The sequence below is a fragment of the Somniosus microcephalus genome, chromosome 8 (assembly GCF_052327205.1).
Source record: "Somniosus microcephalus isolate GS21.2 chromosome 8, FLI_Smic_1.0, whole genome shotgun sequence".
Lineage (NCBI taxonomy): Eukaryota > Metazoa > Chordata > Chondrichthyes > Squaliformes > Somniosidae > Somniosus > Somniosus microcephalus.
This window is the reverse complement of record NC_140994.1, coordinates 260,129,450-260,157,387: the sequence shown is the minus strand read 5'-3', so window position 1 is coordinate 260,157,387 and position 27,938 is coordinate 260,129,450. Positions and strand designations below refer to the sequence as shown.

The 27,938-nt window shown below is 44.2% G+C and overlaps 3 pseudogenes; all 3 read left to right on the top strand.

Annotated features, from left to right (window-relative positions):
* Nucleotides 1-269: 269 nt before the first annotated feature.
* On the top strand, nucleotides 270-2,746 carry LOC147114330 (protocadherin gamma-A6 pseudogene; annotated as a pseudogene).
* A 7,235-nt stretch (nucleotides 2,747-9,981) lies between these two features.
* Nucleotides 9,982-12,554, top strand: LOC147114329 (protocadherin gamma-A7 pseudogene; annotated as a pseudogene).
* A 5,079-nt stretch (nucleotides 12,555-17,633) lies between these two features.
* On the top strand, nucleotides 17,634-23,234 carry LOC147114328 (protocadherin-10 pseudogene; annotated as a pseudogene).
* The last annotated feature ends 4,704 nt before the right edge of the window (nucleotides 23,235-27,938 follow it).

Here is a 27,938-nt window from a genome sequence, read left to right as displayed (position 1 = left end):
ATGGTTTGTTGCATTAGACGTACAATTGAAGCAGTCCAGCTTTAAGGAACGCTTGGTGCAGTTATTGGTTGGGACTCTTTGTGTCGCTGTCTACCAATTAGAAGCTGAGACGCTGCCAGAGATCTACCCCCACCCCCATCAGGGAAACACAGGCTGAATCGAAGAGAGAGAGAGAAACAGACAGATGCTGTGTCTGCGTTTACGCTGTGCGGCCATGTTCAGCAATACGGTTCAGGTTTAATATTTGCATTTCTCGGTTTAATATCGGCGATCGAATTATATGTGGCACCGTATTCCGGTTAATATAAACGATTGGCAGAGACTTTGACATTTTTACAACAAAATCCAGCTCACAACAATGGCGAATACACGCAGGGGCGGGGCGTCTTTTATTTTCCTGCTTTGTGTGTCGGACCTGGTTTCGGGACAGATTCGCTACTCGATTCCCGAGGAGCTGGAGCACGGGGCCTTCATTGGGAATATCGCCGAAGATTTAAACCTAAACGTTTGGGAATTAGCGGCTCGCAAGTTTCGGCTTGTCTCCGATGACAAGAAGCAATACATGGAGGTAAATCTGGAAAATGGGATTTTATTTGTTACTGAAAGAATCGACAGGGAACAGCTTTGCAGACAAAGCTCTACCTGTTCCCTTTCTTTTCAAATAGCGCTCGATGATCCGTTGGAAATGCATCGCGTTGCAGTGGAGATACTAGATGTAAATGATAATTCGCCTAGTTTTTCAAAGGACGAATTTTCACTGGAGATCCGGGAATTAATTGCACCAGGGGCGCGCTTCCCTGTCGAGAGCGCGCTCGACCCGGACGTGGGCACAAATACAATCAGCACTTACCAGATCAGTCCAAACGAGCACTTCGGCCTCAAAGTGCAGACAAGAAGCGATGGGAGTAAAAGTGCGGAGCTGTTATTAGAGAAGTCCTTGGACCGTGAACAACAGTCAACCTTTCCGTTGGTACTGACGGCCATTGACGGTGGGATTCCCCACAGATCTGGCACAGCTCGCATTATCATTATTGTACTGGACAGCAACGATAACGCACCTGCATTCGACCATGAAATATACAGGACCAGTGTAGCAGAAAACGCGCCTAAAGGTACATTAGTGATAAAAATCAAGGCGGCTGATTTAGATGAAGGGAGCAACGCAGAGTTGTCTTATTCATTCACAAGACACGTTTCCCAAAGGATTCGCGAATTGTTCAAATTGGACTCGGTAACTGGAGAGATTACAATTCAAGGAATATTGGATTTTGAAGAATTAAATGTTTATGAACTTGATGTACAAGCAGTAGACAATGCTCCACCCGGTATGGCAGCCCATGCCAAAGTTATGGTGGGACTAATTGATGTGAATGATAATGTCCCTGAGGTAGAGGTGACATCGGTATCCAATACAATCCCCGAGGATGCGCAGCCTGGGACTGTGATTGCTGTAATCAGTGTCACGGATCTAGATTCGGGAAAAAATGGGCAAATTCAGTGTCAGGTTCCCGCAAACGTTCCATTTAAACTTCAAAAGTCTTTGAAGAACACCTATAAATTGGTTACAAGTGATATTCTCGATCGTGAAACAACCCCAGTATATAACATCTCTATTTCTGCCTGGGACCGCGGGTCGCCCCCTCTTTCAACTGGTAAAACCATCTTGGTTTCCGTTTCTGATATAAATGATAACGCACCGAGGTTCACACAATCATTATATAATGTGTATCTGATGGAGAACAACACGCCAGGTGCTTCTATATTTGCTGTTACCGCTTTAGATTCTGATATGGCCCACAACGGTGACGTGGTCTATTCCATTTTGGAGAATCGGATACAGGAGGGTCCTGGATACGTCACGATTAACTCCAAAAATGGGAACATTTACGCGCTGCGCTCCTTTGACTATGAGCAACTGAAACATTTCCAGATCAAAGTTGAAGCTCAGGATGCTGGATCTCCCCCACTGAGCAGCACTGTCACCGTGAACGTTATTATCTTGGACCAAAATGACAATGCGCCGGTTATTATTTCACCTTTAATGTGGAACAGTTCAGCATCAGTGGAGATTTTGCCCCAGTCAGTGTATCCAGGATACTTGGTCACCAAGGTAATCGCCACTGATGCCGATTCCGGTCAGAACGCACGGCTTTCCTACCAACTGTTGGAGGCCACTGATCCCAGTCTGTTTACTGTGGGGCTTCTCTCTGGAGAAATCAGAGCAACACGACGATTTAGAGACCAAGACTTCATCAGAGAACGACTGGTCCTCTCTGTGCAGGACAATGGACGGCCGAGCCTCTCCAGCACGGCCACAATCTCCTTTTCAATCGCGACCAATGTTACTGAAGAATCTTCTGAAGGATCCTACGAACCCAAACATTCGGAATATTTTGCGGATTTAAATCGTTATTTAATCATCATTTTAGGATCAACTTCCTTTATCTTTCTTGTAACCATCATTTTTCTGGTCGTCCTGAAGTTTAAACAAGACAGAAATATCGCTGAAGACTACAGCTCCACAGCTTGTTGTTACAGACGTAGAAATTCGAATAATGTTTTTAATCAGAGACCTGCACCAAACCAACCTTTAAATTATAGCGGGCCTGGTCAGACTGAGGGCTATAGTTATACTGTGTGTTTATCACCAGAATCATCCAAGAGTGATTTTCTGTTTCTAAAGCCCTGTCATCCTACCTTGCCTTTCAATGAAGTGAATGTCCGCCACACCAACGTGATGTCATAATTTTAACAGCAACGTTTGTGCTGACAGGTAATTCACTCTGATGAAGAATTAACTTTCATGTGTTTGATTAGAGGATAAGTTTTGTATATTTGACTAAATCCTCACATTGGTAGTAGCAGGCACGATAGACGAAATTGCTTACTGCTGTTCCTCTGGTGCTGTATGTCCGTGGTGCTGAATATTCTTGCCGCTTTTTGACAGCCCTGAGTAGTACACACTATATTAAGGTTAGCATGAAACCTGACTTTCACTTGTTTCAATTTCTGTTTGGTTAAAGTTTATATTAACGTGTCCCCTGCTATTCCTCTCTCCCCTGCTGTGTTTGTATATTATCGCATGCATATTAAACTGATTAGTATCACAAGGCATAATGTCAGGGCCTGGGGCGCTTTCACAAATAACTAACGTTTCACGGAACTAAAAGCTTTCTACTAGAAGCCACACGGAATTAAAAAATTAAGTTTTACTATTGCCTGCAGTGAGAACGTTGAAATTGTTTAATAAACAGATCCTTTTAAACTGTTACATATTAGCTACAAAGAATATACAGCAATTCAATCGAAATTGCCTAAGTCAAATTATTTCTCACATTTGCTTCTGACTTTACGCAATACACTGAGTTGTTGATGGAATAATCCATTTCGTAATAAATTGGGCAACCGGGACTCGCAAAATGCTCACTATAAATATTTGCAGCATCTGTTACTCTGTAGGTCGTGCCGTGTTAGATATGTCACGCACTCTAGCTGCTGTCTTATAATGAGAGCAGCGGGGGTTGTTCTCCTTTGAGCAGAGAAGGTTGAGAGGAAATTTGATAGAGGTGTTCAAAATCATGAAGCGTCTAGACAGACTAGAGAGCGAGAAACCATTCCCATTGGTGGAAGGGTCGAGAACCAGAGGACACAGATTTAAGGTGATTGGCAAAAGAACCACAGGCGACATGAGGAAAACCTTTTTACGCAGCAAGTGGTTAGGATCTGGAATGCACTGCTACTGGAGGCAGCCTCAATCGTGGCTTTCAAAAGGGAATTGGATAAGTACCTGAAAAAAATTGCAGGGCTAAGGGAAAGGGCGGGGGAGTGGGACTAGCTGAAGTTATCTTGCAGAGAGCCGGCACGGGCTCGACGGGCCGAAAGGCCTCCTTCTGTGCTGTAACCATTCTATGAATCTATGATTCTCTGAGTATGCGACCCTGTGACTGTGCAATGTAGCCACCGTAGTCTTACACACGATTCAGCATGCTTTCTGATTTATTTTAGTGTGCCATTTTCCCTACAGTAACTAAAATTTCGAATGTTCAAAATAAGGAGTTAACTAAAAACAACAAATTACACAGTTAGCAATGATTTGATCTAATTTGTCACCTGAATGATCTTTTATGACCTCAGGAACGTTTGCACTTGAAGGGAAAACTTCTTCCAACAGCCTGGGCTCGAACTTGATATTTGGGCACATATCTGTGACACTGTGAGGTGAATTTGGATTGTGCAGTCTGAGCATTTGCCCTGTAATTAACTTCACATGATACGTCAGGATCCTTCAGTAATTTATACTCATGGAATATTCTGGCAGTTTCTGCTCAAGGGTTTTTATTTTATTGAGGAAAAGTTAGAGAATAAATTTCAAAATCTTTCTTAGGTAAAATTTATATTGGATAATATTTTCAAGAAGACTGTATGTGTGTTTGAGCATGAATGATGAAAAACAGGTTCTGATTACTCACTGGTTGAAGTTTTTGTTTGAGACTGAGTTCTAAAATTCGATTCCCAAAGCACCAGTAGAGACCCCAGAATGCATTTTTTAAAATAGAATTTAGGCAGTGTGAAATAATGACCCTGATGTTATCTTCCGCATGGTATAACCAATCGCTATTATTATAAAACAGCGAATCTTCTGATTCATCCGTGGTGCATTACCCCTCTTTGTCCTTCTCGCCCTGTCTGCAGCCCTTGGTATGATAGAGCACAATATCCTCCTTCAGCCCCTGCCTCTGTTGTTCAGATCAGTGGGACTGCCTTTTCTTGGTTTCTCACTTACCTATCCGATCATAGCCAGAGCATCTCTAACAATGGCTTCTCTTTCCGCACCCATATTATTCTCTCTATCATTGCCGCCTTCTCTTTCTCATCTACATGCTGTCCATTAGGGACCTCTTCTGTCGACATCGGGTCAGCTTCCATAAATCTGCTGATGACAACCACAGATCTACCTCTCCACCACCTCTCTCGATCCCTCCACTACCTCTAAATTGTCTGACTGCTAGTCCAACATCCAGTCTTGGGATGCTGCATTTTCATTTAGTTAAACATTGAGAAGAACAAAGGTATTGTTTTCAGCCCTCACCATTAATGCGGTATCCTTGTCATTGATTCTATCTCCCTCCTCGGCCATTATCTCAGGCAGAACCGGACTGTGCACAGTCTCAATATTTGACCCAGAGTTCAGCTTCCAATCACCTATCCTCACCATCACAAAGACTGCCCACTTCCACCTCAGTATCACTACCTGCTCTCGGCCTATCTCAGCCCATCTGTTGCTGAAACTCTTATTCATATCTTCATCACATCCTGACTACACTATTCCAATGTTCTTCAGGTCGGCCTCCCATCCTCCACACTCCATAAATTGCAGCTCACGCAAAACTTTGTTGTACCATCCTATCCCACAAAAATTCTACCTCATCAATGACCCCTGTCCTCGGTGAATTGCATTGACTTCTCGCCAATAACGCCTCAAATTTAAGATATAATCATCTGTTTAAATCTCTTCTTGAAGGACAGTAGACTTTACAAACAAACATAGGAACGTTGGAATAGCTAGACGAAAAAATAAGGTCAATGTAGTTCGCCTTCTTCCATCCTCTCTTCTTCTTAGGCAGTCCCAGGGAACCGAAGATGAATTGCCTCCACACTAGAAATGAGTTCTCAGGTGACTGATGAGTCCAATGCCGGACCTACAGTCTCTGTCACAGGTGGGGTAGATGGTGGTTGAAGGCGCAGGAGGGTGACGTTCTTGGGTAGACGTGCGCTCCTTCTGCTGTTTGCGCTTTGCTTCCGCTTGCTCCCGGCGAAGAGACTCGAGGTGTTCGGCGCCTTCCTGGATGCTTCTCCTCCACTTTGTGTGGTCTTGGGCCAGGAATTCCCAGGTGTCGGTCGGGATGTTGCATTTTTTCAAGGAGGCTTTGAGGATGTTTTTGAAGCATTTCCTCTGCCCACCTGGGGCTCACTTACTGTGTTGGAACTCCGAGTAGAGCGCTTGCTTTGGGAGTCTCGTATTGGGCATGCGGACGATGTGACCCGTCCATCGGAGCTGATTGAGCGTGGTCAAAGCTTCGATGCTGGGGATGTTGGCCTGAGCGAGAAAACTGACATTGGTGCACCTATTCTGCCAATGGATTTGCAGGATCTTGCAGAGGCAGCTTTGGTGATACCTCTCCAGTGCATTGAGGTGCCTGCTGTACATGGTCCATGTCTCTGAAGCATACAGGAGGGCGGGTATCACTACTGCTCTGTAGACCATGAGCTTGCTGCTGGGTTGAGGTCCTGGTCTTCAAACATTCTCTTCCTCAGGCGACCAAAGGCTGCACTGACACACTGAAGGCGGTGTTGTATTCACCATCGACGTCTGCCCTTGTTGCCAGTAGGCTCCTGAGGTATGGAAAGTTGTCCACGTTGTTCATGGGTTCATCATGGATTTTGATAATTGGGGAGCAGTACTGTGTGGCGGGGGCAGATTGGTAGAGGATCTTTGTCTTACGGCTGTTTAGTGTAAGGCCCATTCTCTCGTATGCTTCAGTGAAGGTGTTGCCGATGGTTTGGAGTTCGACCTCCGAGTGTGCGCAGAGGCAAGCATCATCTGCATACTGTAATTCGATGACAGAGCATGGTACGACCTTAGATCTGGACTGGAGGCAACGGAGCTTGAACAGTTTCCCATTTGTTCTGTAAATTAGCTCCACTCCAGCGGGGAGGTTACTGAGGGTGAGATGGCGCATTGCAGCCAGGAAGATCAAGAAGAGCGTTCAAGACACAGCCTTGCGTGATCCCGGTCCATACATGAATTGGTTTGTGGTGGATCCGTTGGTCAGGATCACAGCTTGCATGTCATTGTGAATCAGACGGCAAATGGTGATAAACTTTTGAGGGCAGCTGAATTTGCGGAGGACACTCCATAATCCCTCACAGTTGACAGTGTTAAAGGCATTTGCGAGATTGAAGAAGGCCATGTACATCGGTTGGTGCTGTTCCCTGCATTTCTCTTGTCGTTGACACGCAGTGAAGATCATGTCCATTGTGCCCCTTAGTGGGCGGAATCTGCATTGTGACTCTGGGAGGAGCTCTTCAGCCACTGGGAGAAGGCGATTGAGGAGGATTCTTGCAATGACTTTCCCGGTGGCAGCCAGCAGGGAGACTCTTCTGTAATTACTGCAATCAGACTTGTCACCTTTCTTGAAGATGGTCACGATTACATCTTCTCTGAGATCCCCTGGCATGCTTTCCTCCTTCCAAATAAGAAGGGATCGATGCATGTCTAGCAGAGTTATGAAACATTTTAGTGAGTTTCAAAATGTTATTGCTTTAGTGATGTAATTGTATCATGCGACTACCATCCTGGGCCATCCTGGTAGTCGCATGGTAGAATTCTACCATGAAGTTAAAATAGCAAACATGCATATGGCTTGTAGATACAGTTGTTTGCTCAGTTCAAAGAAAATAGCACTTATGAAGAATGGGTTTACCATGTTACCGCACAAAAATTGCAGGAGAAATTTCCCCCGCTGTTCACAATTTCACGGAAAGTAACAGAGGTAGCTTGAAAAGCCCACTCATGATATCTATAACATGCATTCAACAGTAAAAACAATGTAAAATTGATCATGATTGACAAAGGCCTATGTTGAGTAGATTTTGACTTTTTGTGTGTAAGTGTAAAACCGTTAGCAGCGAGTCAGCATGCACGTTTTACTTCAATCCCGATTTTTATTTCCATTGAATTCAACTAAATATCGGTCTGCCGACTGGCTAGAACCCGTTTTACGCTATCTCAAAAAGAATATCTACACCAATGATTTGTAATTGCTATAATGACTTGTAAATTACGTTCCATTTTTTTAGGCCCAATGTTGGAGTAGTTATTCAAAGGTGAATAGAACGATAAATTACATCGATAAAGCTATAACATTGTGAAACTCACTAAAATGTTTCATAACTCTGTTAGACATGCATCGATCCCTTTTAGACTGGCCTCAGCAGTCGCTTGTCTCACTGGGGGACACAGCACCGACAGTGGTAAAGTCTGTGCTGCAGTGTCCACCATGATCACTCACTGTCTCTGAATGCATCTACACACTTACCGGCCAGCATAGCTCAGAATCAGATTATAATCTCAACAATACACACAATTCTTCTCCACACTTCCATTCACTAAATCATATCACTCATAGCAATTAACTGAAAGAAATGACAAGGTCTAACATCTACAGCTGTATATTGCGCTGATATGGGTGGAATTGTAAGTAATAAATTGCACTATTTTGTCAACATGCTGGTAATTTAATGACTCGTTCTTTGGGTCACGGAAATAACAAAAATGCAACTGTAGCCAAAATAACTCCCTGGCTGCATGTTTCGGACTCAATCTCTCCAACAAGATGTAGGTCAGAACTATTATGAATTTCTCAGTCTGAATATAAACTAGCCAAATCCACTTCCTGAAGGCACATGGCCAAGCTAGTTAGGCAAGCCTGGGTGGGGAGGGGGGTGCACGGTGCATGCCCTACACCTGAAAGGTGAGGCCTGAGGTTCTCCTGACATTGGGCCACATTATGAAAAAACAAGTGCGGCCAAAGAGCCCGACTGCGCAGAGTAGTGGAAAATTTTGGCTGCTGCTCAGTGCGGTGGGGATTCTTGGGGCCGGAGATCCGGGGTGGAGGGAATGCAGGGCCGGGAATTGGGGGTCAAGGAAAGTGGGTAAGGTGATCTGGGAACCAATTTCTAAGCTATGATGTCTACCGCTAATGGAGATTGCGATGCTAACTTGTTTTATCTGACTGGAATAATATTATTCTGCCAATGGAACAAACATGGCTAGCAAGTGACGATGACCACTGATTAACAACATGCCTTTTTTATTTTATATGCACTCCATTTGTTCAAAAAGTAAATTACAATCACATTTTGCCAATATTTAAGTTCCTGCAAAAATAATTTTGAAGAAAGAAATATTATCCATGAACGTAATTAAATTAACAGAACAATTCGAAAACATTAAAATGAGAAAGAAAAAGGAAGATTTACATTTATATAGCGCCTTACACGACCACCGGACGTCCCACAGCGCTCTACAACCAATGAAGTACTTTTTGGATTGTAGTCACTGTTATAATATGGGAAACGCGGCAACCAATTTGTGCACAGCAAGCTCCCACAAACATCAATGTGATAATGACCAGCTAATCTGTTTTTGTTATGTTGATTGAGGGATAAATATTGGCCAGGACACGGAGATAACTCCCCCTGCTCTTCTTCGAAATAGTGCCATGGGATCTTTTACGTCCACCTGAGAGAGCAGACAGGGCCTCGGTTTAATGTCTCATCCGAAAGATGGCACCTGCGACAGTGCAGCACTCCCTCAGCACTGCATTGGTGTGTCAGCCTAGATTTTTGTGCTTAAGTCCCTGGAGTGGAACTTGAAATTGAGCTAAAGTGAGCCAACTCCTTGCAAGTATTGCCCAATTTAGTCGGACCTTAGACAACGCTGCCAACAGTAGGAGGTTTGCTCATCTCTATTTGGATGATGCTAATGGTAACTTATCGATTGCATCAGGTAAACTACAAGAAATACTGTGTTATAATAAATCGGACAATACATGTACGGCTATCAGTTTCACAATATGGATTTGAATCATCGGCAATTATTGATGACGTGAAGATGTTATTGCGAGGAATTTCAAAATCTATGTTGCTACAGTATATTATACTGATTTTAAAAACAAGACTACAAAATAAACTTTTATTTTACATGCGCTTTTGAGGGGATTTTAAATTGCACACTCCTAAATATTCCAGTTCGTTATTACAAATGTTATCGGAACAGTCTAGCTTTAAGGACAGTTGCTGCAGTTATTGGTTGAGGCTCTTCGCGTCGCTGTCTACCAATAAGCGGCTGAGTTGCTGCCAGAGATCTACCCCGCCCCTTCCAGGGAAACACAGAACAGAAGCGAAGAGACAGACGGTGCCTGCGTTTATGCTGTGCGGCCATATTCAACAAAGCTGCTCAGGTCGAGTCTTTACATTTCTCGGTTCCATATTAGTATATATGGATATATATTCGACTAATCGTGGAGGCATAACAGGCAATGTAAAGGATTGGAAGATACTTTGAAATTTTATGACAAAATCCATCTCAGAACAATGGCGAATGCGCTCAGCAGCGGGGCGTCCTTTATTTTCCTGCTTTGTGTGTCAGACCTGGTTTCGGGGCAAATTCGTTACTCGATTTCCGAAGAGTTGGAGCACGGGGCCTTTGTTGGGAATTTCGCTGAGGATTTAAGACTAAACGTTTGGGAATTATCGGCTCGCAAGCTTCGGCTGGTCTCCGATGACAGGAAGCAATACATGGAGGTAAATCTGGAAAATGGGATTGTATTTGTTAATGAAAGAATCGACAGAGAACAGATTTGTAGACAAAGCTCTACGTGTTCCCTTTCTTTTCAAATAGAGCTCGATAATCCGTTGGAAATACACCCTGTTGCAGTGGAGATACTAGATGTAAATGATAATTCGCCTAGTTTCCCTAAGAATGAATTCTCCCTGCAGATCAGTGAGTTAATTGCACCAGGGGCGCGCTTTCCTCTCCAGAGCGCGCACGACCCGGACGTGGGCACAAACACTATCAGCACTTACCAGATCAGCCCAAACGAACACTTCGGTCTCAAAGTGCAGACAAGAACTGACGGGAGTAAAAGTGCCGAGCTGTTATTAGAGAAATACCTGGACCGTGAGCAACAGTCGACCTTTCAGTTGGTACTGACGGCCATTGACGGCGGAATTCCTCAGCGGTCTGGCACAACACGGATTATCATTACTGTAGTGGACGTCAATGATAACGCGCCTGTATTCAATGATGAAATTTACAGGGCGAGTGTAGTCGAAAACGTCGCCAAAGGTACCTCGGTCACAAAAATCCACGCTGCTGATATAGATGAAGGTATGAATGCAGAGCTGACGTATTCTTTCACAAACTACGTTTCCCAAAGGACTCGCGAGTTGTTCAAATTGGACCCGGAAACTGGAGAGATTACCGTTGAAGGAGTACTGGATTTTGAAGAGTCAAGTGTTTATGAACTTGACGTACAAGCTGTGGACAATGGTCCAGCCGGCATGACAGGACACGCCAAAGTAATAGTCGGACTAATAGACACGAATGATAACGCCCCCGAACTAGACGTGACCTTGGTGTCGAGCGCGGTGCCGGAAGATGCTCCTCCGGGGACTGTGATCGCTCTGATCACTGTTACCGATTTAGATTCTGGTGAATATGGACAAGTTCAGTGTCAGGTTCCAGAGCAACTTCCATTTAAACTTCAAAAATCTTTGAGAGACAGCTATAAATTGGTTACCAAAGTTATTTTGAATCGCGAAACCACCCCTCTGTACAACATCTCTATTTTAGCCTGGGACGGCGGGTCTCCCCCTCTTTCAACAAATAAAACCGTTTTAGTTTCTGTAACCGATATAAATGACAACGCACCGAGGTTCACACAACCTTCATATAACGTGTATCTGATGGAGAACAACACTCCAGGTGCTTCTATATTTGCTGTTACCGCTTTAGACCCTGATTTGGATCAGAATGGGAAAGTCTCTTATTCTGTTCCAGAGAATCAGATGCAAGAAATGCCTGCGTCTGCTTACGTCACTATTAACTCAAGAAATGGGAACATTTACGCGCTGCGCTCCTTTGACTATGAGCAACTGAAACATTTCCGGATCAAAGTTCAAGCTCAGGATGCTGGATCTCCCCCACTGAGCAGCACTGCCACCGTGAATGTTATTATCTTGGACCAAAATGACAATGCGCCGGTTATTGTTTCACCTTTAACGTGGAACAGTTCAGCATCAGTGGAGATTGTGCCCCAGTCAGTTTATCCAGGATACCTGGTCACCAAGGTAATCGCCACTGATGCCGATTCGGGTCAGAACGCACGACTTTCCTACCAACTGTTGGAGGCCACTGATCCCAGTCTGTTTACTGTGGGGCTTCTCTCTGGAGAAATCAGAGCAACTCGAGGATTTAGAGACCAAGACTTCATCAGAGAAAGACTGGTCATCTGTGTCAAGGACAATGGACAGCCGAGCCTCTCCAGTACGGCCACAATCTCCTTTTCAATCGTGTCCAATGTAACAGAAAAATCTTCTGAACAAACTCACCAACGTAGAACCTCGGAATATTTTTCGGATTTAAATCGTTATTTAATCATCACTTTGGCATCAACATCTTTCCTGTTTCTTGTAATCATAATTTTTCTTGTCGTTGTGAAGTTTAACCAAGGCAGAGATATTGCTGAAGACTACAGCTCTACAGTTTGTTGTTACAGCCGAAGGAATTTGAGTAACGCCTTTAATCGGAGACCTGCAGCAAACGAAGCTTTAAATTATACCGGAACAGGTCAGAATGAAGGGTATCGTTATACCGTGTGTTTGTCTCCAGAATCATCCAAAAGTGATTTTCTGTTTCTAAAGCCCTGTCATCCTACCTTGCCTTTCAATGACTTGGGTGTCCGGGACACCAACGCAAGAATATAATTCAAGAGCAATTTCTATGCTCGGAATGGCAAATAGAATCATGGAATTTTACAGGAGAGATAGCGGCCATTCGGTCCGTGGTCCTTTTATCGGTTCTTTGAAATTACTGTCCAATTTAGTCCTATATCCCAACTTTTTCCCTATAACTTTGCAAATTAGTCATCTTCCCGTGCATGTCCAATTGCCTTTTGAAATTTCCTATGGAACCTGCTTGCTCCACCCTTTCAGATAGTGCGTTCCAGGTCTTAACAACCTTCTGTGTGGAAACATTTCTCCTCATTTCCACTCCAGTTCTTTTGCCAATTATTTTAAATATATGACCTCTGATTAGCAAGGCAATTGTTCGAGGAAACCGCTTCTCCCTATTTGCTCTATCAAAACACCTCATAAATTTGAATATCTCTATTAGCTCTCCCCTTAACTTTCTATCCTCTAAGGAGGAAAAACTCAAATTCTTCAATCTCTCCACATAACCGGCCAGTCAACCTGAGGCCTGTTATCATCCTGGTTAACCTCCTCTGTACCCTCTCCAAGTTCTTAACATCCTTCCTAAAGTCTGGTGCTTAGAATTGTACACATTACTCAAGCTGAGGCCTAACTTAGTGATTTGTAAAATATTAACATGACTTCCATGTTTTTAAAATTCATTTTATAAAGCAAAGTATCCCATATGCTTTCTCAGCCGCCTTATCAACTAAACCTGCCACCTTAAAAGATTTGTGAATAGGCACACCTGGTTCCCTCTGCTTTTGCACCCCCTCAAAATAGTACGATTTAGATTAAACTGCATCTCCATGTTGTTCCTCCCAAAGTGCATCATATCACACTTACCCGCATTAAATGGTATCTGCCAGGTTTCTGCGCATTTCACTAATCTGCCTAGATGCTCCTGAAGCCTGCTACTATCCTGCTCACTATACCCCAGTCCAGGTAATTTATATATAACAAGAAAAGCACTGGTTCTAATACTGATCCCTGGGGGACCCTACTACATACTCCTCTCCAGTCAAAACATTCCGTTCTCCACTGCTCTATGCCACCTTTCCCTTAGCCAATTTATATGCCCAAGTGTCTACTGTCCCGTTAATCCCACGTGCCTCTAGTTTTCGAATAAGTCTGTTATGTTGTACTTTATCAAATACCTTTTGAAATTCCATATATACATCAACTGCACTACCGTCATCAACTATCTCTCTTACTTCATCAATAACTCAATCAGGTTATGTAGACACGATTTCTCTTGAACAAATCCGTGCTGGCTGTCCTTTAGTAACTCATGCTTTACCAAGTGAGAATTATTTTTGTCTATGACAAAGGCATCTATTAGTTTTTCCACCACTAACGATAGATTGACTCGCCTGTAGTTACCAGGTTTATCTCCCGTCCCTTCTTTGAATAGTCGCCTTAACATTTGCAATCCTCCAGACCTCTTGGTCCAATCCCATATTCAAGTGAATCTGTTCTGCGATGAATTACAATTTTTTTTGTACTTGATTAAATCCTCACGTTGGTAGTTGAGCGTCTGATAGGCCAAATTGCTTATTGCTGGTCCTATGAGCCTGCATGTCATTTTTCTGGTCGTCCTGAAGTATAAACAAGACAGAAATATCGCTGAAGACTACAGCTCCACAGCTTGTTGTTACAGACGGAGAAATTCGAATAATGTTTTTAATCAGAGACCTGCACCAAACCAACCTTTAAATTATAGCGGGCCTGGTCAGACTGAAGGCTGTGGTTATACTGTGTGTTTAGGACCAGAATCATCCAAGAGTGATTTTCTGTTTCTAAAGCCCTGTCATCCTACCTTGCCTTTCAATGAAGTGAATGTCCGCCACACCAACGTGATGTCATAATTTTTACAGCAACGTTTATGCTGACAGGTAATTCACTGTGATGAAGAATTACATTTTATGTGTTCGATTAGAGGATAAGTTTTGTATATTTGACTAAATCCTCACATTGGCAGTAGAAGGCACGATAGGCGAAATTGCTTACTGCTGTTCTTCTGGTCCTGTATGTCCGTGGTGCTAAATATTCTTGCCGCTTTTTGACAGCCCTGAGTAGTACACACTATATTAAGGTTAGCATGAAACCTGACTTTCACTTGTTCAATTTATGTTTTGTTAAAGAATATATTGACGTGTCCCCTCCCATTCCTCTCTCCCCTGCTGTGTTTGTATCTTATCGCATGTATATTAAACTGATTAGTATCACAAGGCATACTTTCAGGGCCTGGGGCGCTTTCCCAGATAACTAACGTTTCACGGAACTAAAAGCTTTCTACTAGAAGCCACACGGAATTAAAATATTAGGTTTTACTATTGCCTGTAGTGAGAACGTTGACATTGTTTAATAAACATATCCTATTAAACTGTTACATATTAGCTACAAAGAATATACAGCAATTCAATCGAAATTGCCTAAGTCAAATTATTTCTCACATTTGCTTCTGACTTTCCGCAATACACTGAGTTGTTGGTGGAGTAATCTATTTCGTAATAAATTGGGCAACCGGGACTCGCAAAATGCTCACTATAAACATTTGCAGCGTCTGTTACTCTGTAGGTCGTGCCGTGATAGATATGTCACGCACTCTAGCTGCTGTCTTATAATGAGAGCAGCGGGGGTTGTTCTCCTTTGAGCAGAGAAGGTTGAGAGGAAATTTGATAGAGGTGTTCAAAATCATGAGGGATCTAGACAGAGTAGAGAGCGAGAAACTGTTCCCATTGGTGGAAGGGTCGAGAACCAGAGGACACAGATTTAAGGTGATTGGCAAAAGAACCACAGGCGACATGAGGAAAATCTTTTTACGCAGCAAGTGGTTAGGATCTGGAATGCAGTGCTACTGGAGGCAGCCTCAATCTTGGCTTTCAAAAGGGAATTGGATAAGTACCTGAAAAAAATTGCAGGGCTAAGGGAAAGGGCGGGGGAGTGGGACTAGCTGAAGTTCTCTTGCAGAGAGCCGGCATGGGCTAGAGGGGCCGAATGGCCTCCTTCTGTGCTGTAACCATTCTATGAGCCTATGATTCTCTGAGTATGCGACGCTGTGATTGTGCAATGTAGCCACCGTAGTCTTACACATGATTCAGCATGCTTTCTGATTTATTTTAGTGTGCCATTTTCCCTACAGTAACTAAAATTTCGAATGTTCCAAATAAGGAGTTAACTAAAATCAATAAATTACACAGTTAGCAATGATTGAATCGAATTTGTCACCTGAATGATCTCTTATGACCTCAGGAACGTTTGGACTTGAAGGCAAAACCTCTTCCAACAGCCTGGGCTTGAACTTGATATTTGGGCACATATCTGTGACACTGTGAGCTGAATTTGGATTGTGCAGTCTGAGCATTTGCCCTGTAATTAACTTCACATGATACGTCAGGATCCTTCAGTAATTTATACTCATGGAATATTCTGGCAGTTTCTGCTCAAGGGTTTTATTTTATTGAGGAAAAGTTAGAGAATAAATTTCAAAATATTTCTCAGGTAAAATTTATATTGGATAATGTTTTCAACAAGACTGTATGTGTGCTTGAGCATGAATGATGAAAAACAGATTCTGATTACTCACCTGTTGAAGTTTTTGTTTTAGACTGAGTTCTAAAATTCGATTCCCAAAGCACCAGTAGAGACCCCAGAATGCATTTTTAAAAATAGAATTTAGGCAGTGTGAAATAGTGACCCTGATGTTATCTTCCGCATGGTATAAACAATTGCTATTATTATAAAACAGCGAATCTTCTGATTCATCCGTAGTGCATTATCACTCTTTTTCCTTCTCGCCCTGTCTGTAGCCCTTGGTATGATAGACCACAATATCCTCCTTCAGCCCCTGCCTCTGTTTGTTCAGATCAGTGGACCTGCCTTGTTTTGGTTTCATACTTACCTATCGGATCATAGCCCGATCATCTCTAACAATGGCTTCTCTTTCCGCCCCCATATTATTCTCTCTATCATTGACGCCTCCTCTTTCTCATCTACATGCTGCCCATTAGGGACCTCTTCTGTCGACATCGGGTCTGCTTCCATAAATCTGCTGATGACAACCACAGATCTATCTCTCCGCCACCTCTTTCGATCCCTCCACTACCTGTGCATTGTCTGACTGCTGGTCCAACATCCAGTCTTGGGATACTGCAGTTTCATTTAGTTAAACATTGAGAAGAACGAAGGTATTGTTTTCAGCCCTCACCATTAATGCGATATCCTTGTAATTGATTCTATCTCCCTCCTCGGCCTTTGTCTCAGGCAGAGCTGGACTGTGCACAATCTCAATATCTGACCCAGAGTTCAGCTTCGAATCACCTATCCTCACCATCACAAAGACTGCCCACTACCAGCTCAGTATCACTACCTGCTCCCGGCCCTATCTCAGCCCATCTGTTGTTGAAACTCTTATTGATATCTTCATCACATCTTGACTGCACGATGGCAATGTTCTTCAGGTCGGCCTCCCATCCTCCACACTCCATAAATTGCAGCTCACGCAAAACTTAAAGATTTATGTGTTTATGTCCCTGGAGTGGGACTTGAACTTGAGCTAAAATGAGCCAACTCCTTGCAATTATTGCCCAATTTAATCGGACCTTAGACAACGCTACCAACAGTAGGAGGTTTGCTCACCTCTATCTGGATGATGCTAATGGTAACTTATCGATTGCATCAGGTAAACTACAAGAAATACTGTGTAATAATAAATCGGACAATAAATGTACGGCTATCAGTTTCACAATATGGATTTGAATCATCTGCAACTATTGATGACGTGAAGATGTTATTGCGAGGAATTTCAAAATCTCTGTTGCTGCAGTATATTATACTGATTTTACAAATAAGACTACAAAATAAACTTTTATTTTACATGCGCTTTTGAGGGGATTTTAAATTGCACACTCCTAAATATTCCAGTTCGTTATATTACAAATGTTATCGGAACAGTCTAGCTTTAAGGACAGTTGCTGCAGTTATTGGTTGAGGCTCTTCGCGTCGCTGTCTACCAATAAGCGGCTGAGTTGCTGCCAGAGATCTAGCCCGCCCCTTCCAGGGAAACACAGAACAGAAGCGAAGAGACAGACGGTGCCTGCGTTTATGCTGTGCGGCCATATTCAACAAAGCTGCTCAGGTCGAGTCTTTACATTTCTCGGTTCCATATTAGTATATATGGATATATATTCGACTAATCGTGGAGGCATAACAGGCAATGTAAAGGATTGGAAGATACTTTGAAATTTTATGACAAAATCCATCTCAGAACAATGGCGAATGCGCTCAGCAGCGGGGCGTCCTTTATTTTCCTGCTTTGTGTGTCAGACCTGGTTTCGGGGCAAATTCGTTACTCGATTCCCGAAGAGTTGGAGCACGGGGCCTTTGTTGGGAATATCGCTGAGGATTTAAGACTAAACGTTTGGGAATTATCGGCTCGCAAGCTTCGGCTGGTCTCCGATGACAGGAAGCAATACATGGAGGTAAATCTGGAAAATGGGATTGTATTTGTTAATGAAAGAATCGACAGAGAACAGATTTGTAGACAAAGCTCTACGTGTTCCCTTTCTTTTCAATTAGCACTCGATAATCCGTTGGAAATACACCCCATTGCAGTGGAGATACTAGATGTAAATGATAATTCGCCCAGTTTCCCTAAGAATGAATTCTCCCTGCAGATCAGTGAGTCAATTGCACCAGGGGCGCGCTTTCCTCTCGAGAACGCGCACGACCCGGACGTGGGCACAAACACAATCAGCACTTACCAGATCAGCCCAAACGAACACTTCGGTCTCAAAGTGCAGACAAGAACTGACGGGAGTAAAAGTGCCGAGCTGTTGTTAGAGAAATACCTGGACCGCGAGCAACAGTCGACCTTTCAGTTGGTACTGACGGCCATTGACGGCGGAATTCCTCAGCGGTCTGGCACAACTCGGATTATCATTATTGTGGTGGACGTCGACGATAACGCGCCTGTATTCGATCATGAAATTTATAGGGCGAGTGTAGTCGAAAACGTCGCCAAAGGTACCTCGGTCACAAAAATCCACGCTGCTGATATGGATGAAGGTATGAATGCAGAGCTGACGTATTCTTTCACAAACTACGTGTCCCAAAGGACTCGCGAGTTGTTCAAGTTGGACCCGGAAACTGGAGAGATTACCGTTGAAGGAGTACTGGATTTTGAAGAGTCAAGTGTTTATGAACTTGACGTACAAGCTGTGGACAATGGTCCAGCCGGCATGACAGGACACGCCAAAGTAATAGTCGGACTAATAGACACGAATGATAACGCCCCCGAACTAGACGTGAGCTTGGTGTCGAGCGCGGTGCCGGAAGATGCTCCTCCGGGGACTGTGATCGCTCTGATCAGTGTGACCGATTTAGATTCTGGTGAATATGGACAAGTTCAGTGTCAGGTTCCAGAGCAACTTCCATTTAAACTTCAAAAATCTTTGAGGGACAGCTATAAATTGGTTACCAAAGTTATTTTGAATCGCGAAACCACCCCTCTGTACAACATCTCTATTTTAGCCTGGGACGGCGGGTCTACCCCTCTTTCAACAAATAAAACCGTTTTAGTTTCTGTAACCGATATAAATGACAACGCACCGAGGTTCGCACAACCTTCATATAACGTGTATCTGATGGAGAACAGCACTCCAGGTGCTTCTATATTTGCTGTTACCGCTTTAGACCCTGATTTGGATCAGAATGGGGAAGTCTCTTATTCTGTTCCAGAGAATCAGATGCAAGAAATGCCTGCGTCTGCTTACGTCACTATTAACTCAAGAAATGGGAACATTTACGCGCTGCGCTCCTTTGACTATGAGCAACTGAAACATTTCCGGATCAAAGTTCAAGCTCAGGATGCTGGATCTCCCCCACTGAGCAGCACTGCCACCGTGAATGTTATTATCTTGGACCAAAATGACAATGCGCCGGTTATTGTTTCACCTTTAACGTGGAACAGTTCAGCATCAGTGGAGATTGTGCCCCAGTCAGTTTATCCAGGATACCTGGTCACGAAGGTAATCGCCACTGATGCCGATTCGGGTCAGAACGCACGACTTTCCTACCAACTGTTGGAGGCCACTGATCCCAGTCTGTTTACTGTGGGGCTTCTCTCTGGGGAAATCAGAGCAACTCGACGTTTAATGGACCAAGACTTCATCAGAGAAAGACTGGTCATCTGTGTCAAGGACAATGGACAACCGAGCTTCTCCAGTACGGCCACAATCTCCTTTTCAATCGTGTCCAATGTTACAGAAAAATCTTTTGAACAAACTCACCAACGTAGGACCTCGGAATATTTTTCGGATTTAAATCGTTATTTAATCATCACTTTGGCATCAACATCTTTCCTGTTTCTTGTAATCATAATTTTTCTTGTCGTTGTGAAGTTTAACCAAGGCAGAGATATTGCTGAAGATTACAGCTCTACAATTTGTTGTTACAGCCGAAGGAATTCGAGTAATGCCTTTAATCGGAGACCTGCAGCGAACGAAGCTTTAAATTATACTGGAACTGGTCAGAATGACGGTTATCGTTACACCGTGTGTTTGTCACCAGAATCATCCAAAAGTGATTTTCTGTTTCTAAAGCCCTGTCATCCTACCTTGCCTTTCAATGACTTGGGTGTCCGGGACACCAACGCAAGAATATAATTCAAGAGCAATTTCTATGCTCGGAATGGGAGATAGAATCATACAATCTTACAGGAGAGACAGCGGCCATTCGGTCCGTGGTCCCTTTATCGGCTCTTTGAAAGTGCTGTCCAATTTAATGCTACATCCCAACAGATAGTGCGTTCCAGGTCTTAACAACCTTTTGTGTGAAGACATTTTCCCCACTACCGATGTCAGGCCTACCGTCTGTAATTCCCCGTTTTCTCTCTACCACCCTTTTTGAACAGTGGGATAACATTAGCTACCCGCCAATCCATGGGTACTGTTCCAGAGTCTATCAAATTTTGGAAGATGACCAGCAATGCATCTACTATTTCTAGGGCACTTCCTTAAGTACCCTAGGATGTAGATTATCAGGCTCTGGGGATTTATTGGCCCTCAATCCCATCAATCTTCCTAACACCATTTCCCTACAAATACTGATTTCTATCAGTTCCTCCCTGTCATTAGACCCTATGTTCCCCCACATCTCTGGGAGGTTATTTGTGTCCTCCTTTGTGAAGACAGAACCAAAATATGTATTTAGTTGGTCTGCCATTTCTTTGTTCCCCATTATAAATTCGCCTGATTCTGACTGCAAGGGACCTACGCTTGACTTCACCAGTCTTTTTCTCTTCACATATCTATAAACGCTTTTACAGTCAGATTTTATGTTTCCTGCAAGCTTACTCTCATACATTATTTTCCTCCTGTTAATTAATCCCTTTGTCCTCCTTTGCTGAATCCTAAACTGCTCCCAATCGTCAGGTTTACTGCGTTTTCTGGCCAATTTATATGTCCTCTCCTTGGATCTTATGCTATCCCTAATTTCCCTTGTTAGCCACGGTTGAGTCACCTTTTTTGTTTTATTTTTATGCCAAACTGGGATGAACAAATTCTGTAGTTCATCCATTCGGTCTTTGAATGTTTGCCATTGCCCATCCACCGTCCACCCTTTGAGTGACATTCCCCAATCAATCCGACCCAACTCTCACCTCATACCACCCTAGTCTCCTTTATTTAAATTCAGGACCCTAGTCTCTGACTCAGCTATTTCACTTTCCATCTTAATGAAGAATTCTATCATATTATGATCGCTCTGACCCAAGGGGCCTTGCACAACAAGATTGCTAATTAATCCTTTCTCATTACATAATACCCAGTCTATGATGGCCTGATCTCTAGTTGGTTCCTTGACATATTGGTCGAGGAAACCATCCAGTATACACTCCAGGAATTCCTCCTCCACAGTGTTGTTACTAATTTGGTTAGCCCAATCTATATGTAGATTAAAGTCACCCATGATAACTGCTGTGCCCTTATTGCACGCTTCTCTAATTTCATGTTTAATGCCATCCCCGACCTCTGCATTACTGTTTGGAGGACTATATACCACTCCCACTAACGTTTTCTGCCCCTTGGTATTTTTCAGTTCTACCCATACAGATTCCACATCATCAGAGCTAATTTCCTTCCTTTCAATTGTGTTAATCCTCTCTTTAACCAGCAATGCTACCCCACCTCCTTTTCCTTTTTGCCTATCTTTCCTGAATATTGAATACCCCTGGATGTTAAGTTCTCAGCCTTGGCCACCCTGGAGCCATGTTTCCATAATCCCAATCATATCATATTCGTTTACCTCTATTTGTGCAGCTAATTCATCCAACTTATTACGAATGCTCCTCGCATTAAGGCACAAGGCCTTCAGGCTTGTTTTTTTAACGCTCTTAGATCTTTTAGAATTATTATTTACTGTGGCCATGTTTGATTTAAACCCTTGATTTCTCTGCCTGCCACTTTTGTTTTTCTCCTTCCTGTCTTTTGCTTTTATCCTTGTTCCCCTTTCCTCTGTCTCCCCGCTCAGGTTCCCAACTCCCTGCCATTTTAGTTTAATTTAAACCCTCCCCCAGAGCATTAGCAAACACTTCGCCTAGGACGTCAGTCCCGGTGATGAATTACAATTTTTTTTGTACTTGACTAAATCCTCACGTTGATAGTTGAACGTCTGATAGGCCAAATTGCTGACTGCTGGTTCTATGAGCCTGCATGTGTTGCTGAATATACCTGCCAATTTTGTGACAGCCCTGCATAGTACATATTGCATTAATGTTAGTACGAAACCTCGGTTTTGCTTGTTTCAATTTCTGTTTCGATGAAGTACATATCAATCCGCCCCTCTGTTGTTCCTCTGCTGCTGTAATCATAGAATTATAGAAAGTTACAGCACAGAAGGAGGCCATTTCGGCCCATTGTGTCCGCACCAGCCAACAAAGAGCTATCCAACCTAATCCCACTTCCCAGCTCTTGGTCCATAGTCCTGCAAGTTAGAGCATCCCAAGGGGTTAGGGTTCCTGCCTCTACCGTCCTTTCAGGCAGTGAGTTCCAGACCCCCAGAACCCTCTGGGGGAAGAAATGTCTCCTCAAATCCCGTCTAAAGCTTCCACTAATTACTTTAAATCTGTGCCCTCTGGTTTTTGAACCCTCTAGTAGGGGAAATAGGTCCGTTTTATCCAGTTTATCTATGCCCTTCATAATTTTATACACCTCAATAAGGTCTCCCCCCAGCCTCCTCTATTCCAAGGAAAACAGACCCAGCCTATCTAGCCTTTCCTCATAGCTAAGATTCTCTACCCCCGGCAACATCCTTGTAAATCTCCTCTCTACCCTCTCTAGTGCAATCACATCTTCCCTGTAACGTGGTGACCAGAACTGCACGCAGTACTCTAGCTGTTGCCTAACTAGTGTTATATACAGTTGAAGCATGATCCCCCTGCTCTTGTATTCTATGCCACGGCTAATAAAGAAGGCATTCCATATGCCTTTTCTGTATTCCGTAATGGTGTTTTGTCGCATATATATATTAAAGTGTATTAATTTCAGTGTCTGAGGTGCACTCACTGGCAACTGTAAAAGGGACGTTTCATAGAACTAAAGCCTTTCTTTCAGATGCTACGATGAATTAAAAAAACGGTTTTACATTGACGTGTTTCAGCAAATATTCTGTCTGAAAATGTTACAGATTTTACAAAAAGTAAAATATATAGCAATAAATGATACGAAACAGAAAAATTGTGGAAGCAAAGATGAAGTTTTATGTGTTAGAATCTCTGCTGTGAAGTTCCCCCCCCACAATCGTTACTGAAAATGGTAGCATAGTGGTTATGTCACTGGACTAGTAACCCCAATAGGCCTAAACTAGGCCTCCACCTGCTTCATGACGACATGCAAGACATGATCTTAAACAATGGATACACCACAGACCCAATTCACATATGCACCAGGGTCAAGCAATGCTGTGTCATCGCACCAACGCTCTTTTTGATCTTCCTGGCTGCAATGCTCCATCTCACCCTCAGTAAGCTCCCCGCTGGAGTGGAGCTAATCTACAGAACAAACGGGAAACTGTTCAACCCCCATCGCCAACAGTCCAGAGCCAAGGTCATCCCATTCTCTGCCATCGAATTACAGTATGCAGACGATGCTTGCTTCTGCACACACTCTGAGGTCGAACTCCAAACCATCAACAACACCTTCACCGAAGAGTACACTAAATATCCATAAGACAAAGGCCCCACCACACAGTACTGCTCTCCGATTATCAAAATCTATGACGAGGCCTTGGACAACGTGGACCACTTTCCATAATTCGGGAGCCTACTGTCAACAAGGGCAGACGTCGATGATGACATCCAACACCGCCTTCAGTCTGCCAGTGCAGCCTTCGGCCACCTGAGGAAGAGAGTGTTTGAAGACCAGGAACTCAAACCCAGCACCAAGCTCATGCTCTACAGAGCAGCAGTGATACCCGCCCTCCTGTATGCCTCGGAGACATGGACCATGTAGAGCAGGCACCTCAAAGCACTGGAGAGGTACCACCAACGCTGCCTCTGCAAGATCCTGCAAATCCGTTGGCAGGATAGGTGCACCAATGTCAGTGTTCTCACTCAGGCCAAAATCCCCAGCATCGAAGCTTTGGCCATGCTCATTCAGCTCCGATGGACGGGCCACATTGTCCACATGCTCGATATGAGACTCCCAAAACAAGTGCTCTACTTGGAGCTCCAACACGGCAAGAGAGCCGCAGGTCAGCAGAGGAACAACTTCAAGGACACCCTCAAAGCCTCCTTGAAAAAGGGCAACATCCCCAGCGACACCTCGAGCCTCTTTGCCGGCAGCAAGTGGAAGCCAAGCGCAAACAGTGGAAGGAGCACACTTCAACCCAAGCACCCCACCCATCCGTCCCTTCAACCACCGTCTGCCCCACCTGTGACAGAGACTGTAGGTCCCGCATTGGACTCATCAGTCACCTGAAAGCTCATTTTTCACGTGGTAGCAAGTCATCCTTGGTTCCGAGGGACTGCCTAAGAAGAAGAAAAAGGCCTGAACCAATAATCTGGGTAGATGTGAGCTCAAATCCCACCATGTGGAATATGAATTCAGTTAATTAAATAAATCTGGAATAAAAAATCTAGTACCAGCCATGAAACTACTGGATTATCGTAAAACCCCATCTTGTGCACTATTGTCCTTTAAGAAAGAAGTCTTCCGTCCCGACCTGGTCTGCCCTTTGGGTGACTCCAGACCCACAGCAGTGTGGTAGACTCTTAACTGCCCTCTGAAGTTGCCTAACAAGCCACTCAGTTGCTACAACAAAACAATAAATTTGCTGTCGGAGGCTTCCTGGGGGCAGTTGCCTCCGAATGGCAAAAAAATCTACGAATTTATCTTCTGTCTCAAGATCCATGGAGAATTGCGTTCCTGGGCCTTTATGCGTAGATATGCGCAGTGGCCCACGTATCTCAGGGGCACATGCGGATAGTAAGCACCCCTTGAATCATTTGGACCGGCCCAACAAATGACAGTAGAGGATCCCCATTCATTTCAGTACATACGGAAACCCCATAAGTATGAATGGGAATACCCCCAAAAATACCTCTGCACTTCAAATATACAATAAAATAATCACGTGTTTAACATTAATTAAACGGCATTAACTAAATATTTAAAACGAAAATGCAACTTATTGAAAAATAAATTTAAATGTTTTAAAGGGGCTAAAATAAACTTACCTTATTCGACGGGTTTTTAAATGTAGAAATTATTGATATCATTTTATTTTTCTGTTTGTTAAAACTCTTACACTGGTAAAAGCAGGCATAAGAATTTCATGGGCATTTGCTGGGCAGAAGTTGGGCAAATAGCCCAACTGTCTGCCTGCGGATGCCCTTTTCCCGGGGATGTGGATCATCCAGCAAGACAGATCACATGCCTAAATCCAGAACTTGCGAATCCCTTACGGGCATGTGTGCACCTCGTATGCACCCGCAGGGGCCACAAATTATGGCCCAATAATAACTCATACTCACAGAATCATACCTGTTGGCCAATGTCACAGACTGCTCCATCACCATCCCTGTGTATGTCCTGCCCCACCAGCACAGACCCACCAGAGGTGGCGGCACACTGGTATACAGTAAGGAGGAAGCGGCCCTGGGAGTCCTCAACATTGACTCTGGACCCCATGAAGTCTCATGGCATCAGGTCAAGCAAGGGCATGGAATCCTCCTGCTGATTACCACCTACCTTGCTCCCTCAGCTGATGAATCAGCACTCCGCCATGTTGAAAACCATTTGGAAGAAGCACTGAGGGTAGCAAGGACACAGCATGTACTCTGGGTGGGGGCTTCAATGTCCACCACCAAGTGTGGCTCACTAGCATCACTACTGACCGAGCTGGATGAGTACTGAAGGAGATAACTGCCAGGCTGGAGGATGGCAGGTGGTGAGAGAACCAACACGAGGGAAAAAAATGTACTTGACCTCGCCCTCACCAATCTACCTGTCGCAGATGCATCTGCCCATGGCAGTATTGGCAGCAGTGACCACTGCACAGTCATTGTGGAGACCAAGCCCCATCTTCACACTGAGGACACCCTCCATCGTGTTGTGTTGCACTACCACTGTGCTAAATGGGATAGATTCAGAACCGATCTAGCAGCTAAAAAGTGGGCATCCATGAGGCGCTGTGGGCCATCAGCAGCAGCAGAATTGTATTCCAGCACAATCTGTATCCTCATGGCCCGGCATATCCCACACACTACCATTAACATCAAGCCAGGTGATCAACCCTGGTTCAATGAGGAATGCAGAAGAGATGCCAGGAGCAGCACCAGGCATACCTAAAAATGAGGTGCCAACCCGGGGAAGCTGCAACACAAGACTACATGCAGACTAAACAACAGAAGCAGCATGCTATATACAGAGCTAAGTGATCCCACAACCAACGGATCAGATCAAAGCTCTGCAGTCCTGCCACATCCAGTCGTGAATGGTGTTGGTGCATTAAACAACTGACAGGAGGAGGAGGCCCCATAAACATCCCCATCCTCAAAGATGGTGGTGCCCAGCATGCAAGTGCAAAAGACAAGGCTGAAGCGTTTGTAACCATCTCCATCCAGAAGTGCCGAGTGGATGATCCATCTCGGCCTCTTCTGAGCACCCCACCATCACAGAAGCCAGTCTTCAGCCAATTTGTTTCACCCCACGTGATATCAAGAAACGGCTGAGCGCACTGGATACAGGAAAGGCTATGGACCTTGACAATGTCCCGTGGTGGTGCTGAAGACTGGTGCTCAAGAACTAGCTGCATGTCTAGCTAAGCAGTTCCAGTATGGCTACAAGACTGACAATGTGGAAAACTGCCCACGTATGTCCCATCCACAAAAAGCAGGGCAAATCCAATCCAGCCAATTAATGCCCCATCAATCTACTCTCAATCATCAGCAAAGTGATGGAAGGTATCATCGACAGTGCTATCAAGCAGCACTTACTCACCAAGAGGCCTGCTCACTGATGCTCAGTTTGGGTTCTGCCAGGACCATACGGCTCCAGATCAAACATGGACAAAAGAGCTCAATTCTAGAGGAGAGATGAGAATGACTGCCCTTGACATCAAGGCAGCATTTGAACGAGTGTGGCTTCAAGGAGTCCTAGTAAAATTGAAGTCAATGGGAATCAGGGGAAAACTCTCCACTGGCTGGAGTCATACCTAGCACAAAGGAAGATGGTCGTGGTTGTTGGAGGGATATATTCTCAGCCCCAGGCCATTGCTGCAGGAGTTCCTCAGGGCAGTGTCCTAGGCCCAACCATCTTCAGCTGCTTCATCAATTACCATCCCTACATCATAAGGTCAGATGTCGTGATGTTTGCTGAAGGTTGCAGCGTCCAGTTCCATTCGCAGCTCCTCAGATAATGAAGCAGTCCATGCCCGAATGCAACCAGATCTGGATAACATTCAGGCTTGGGCTGATAAGTGGCAAGTAACGTACTCGCCACACAAGTGCCAGGCACTGACTATCCCCAACAAGAGAGCCCCTAACCACCGCCCCATGATATTCAACAGCAATACCATCGCCGAATCCCCCACCATCGACATCCTTGTAGTCACCATTGACTAGAAACTTAACTGGACCAGCCTCATAAATACTGTGGCTACAGGAGCAGGTCAGAGGCTGGGTATTGTGCGGCGAGTCTCTCACCTCCTGACTCTCCAAAGGCTTTCCACCATCTACAAGGCACAAGTCAGGAGTTGTTGGAGATGCCCTCATTCACTTGGCTGAATGAGGGCATCTCCAACAACACTGAAGAAACATAGAAACATAGAAATATAGAAGATAGGAGCAGGAGTAGGCCATTCATCCCTTCGAGCCTGCTCCACCATTCAATGAGATCATG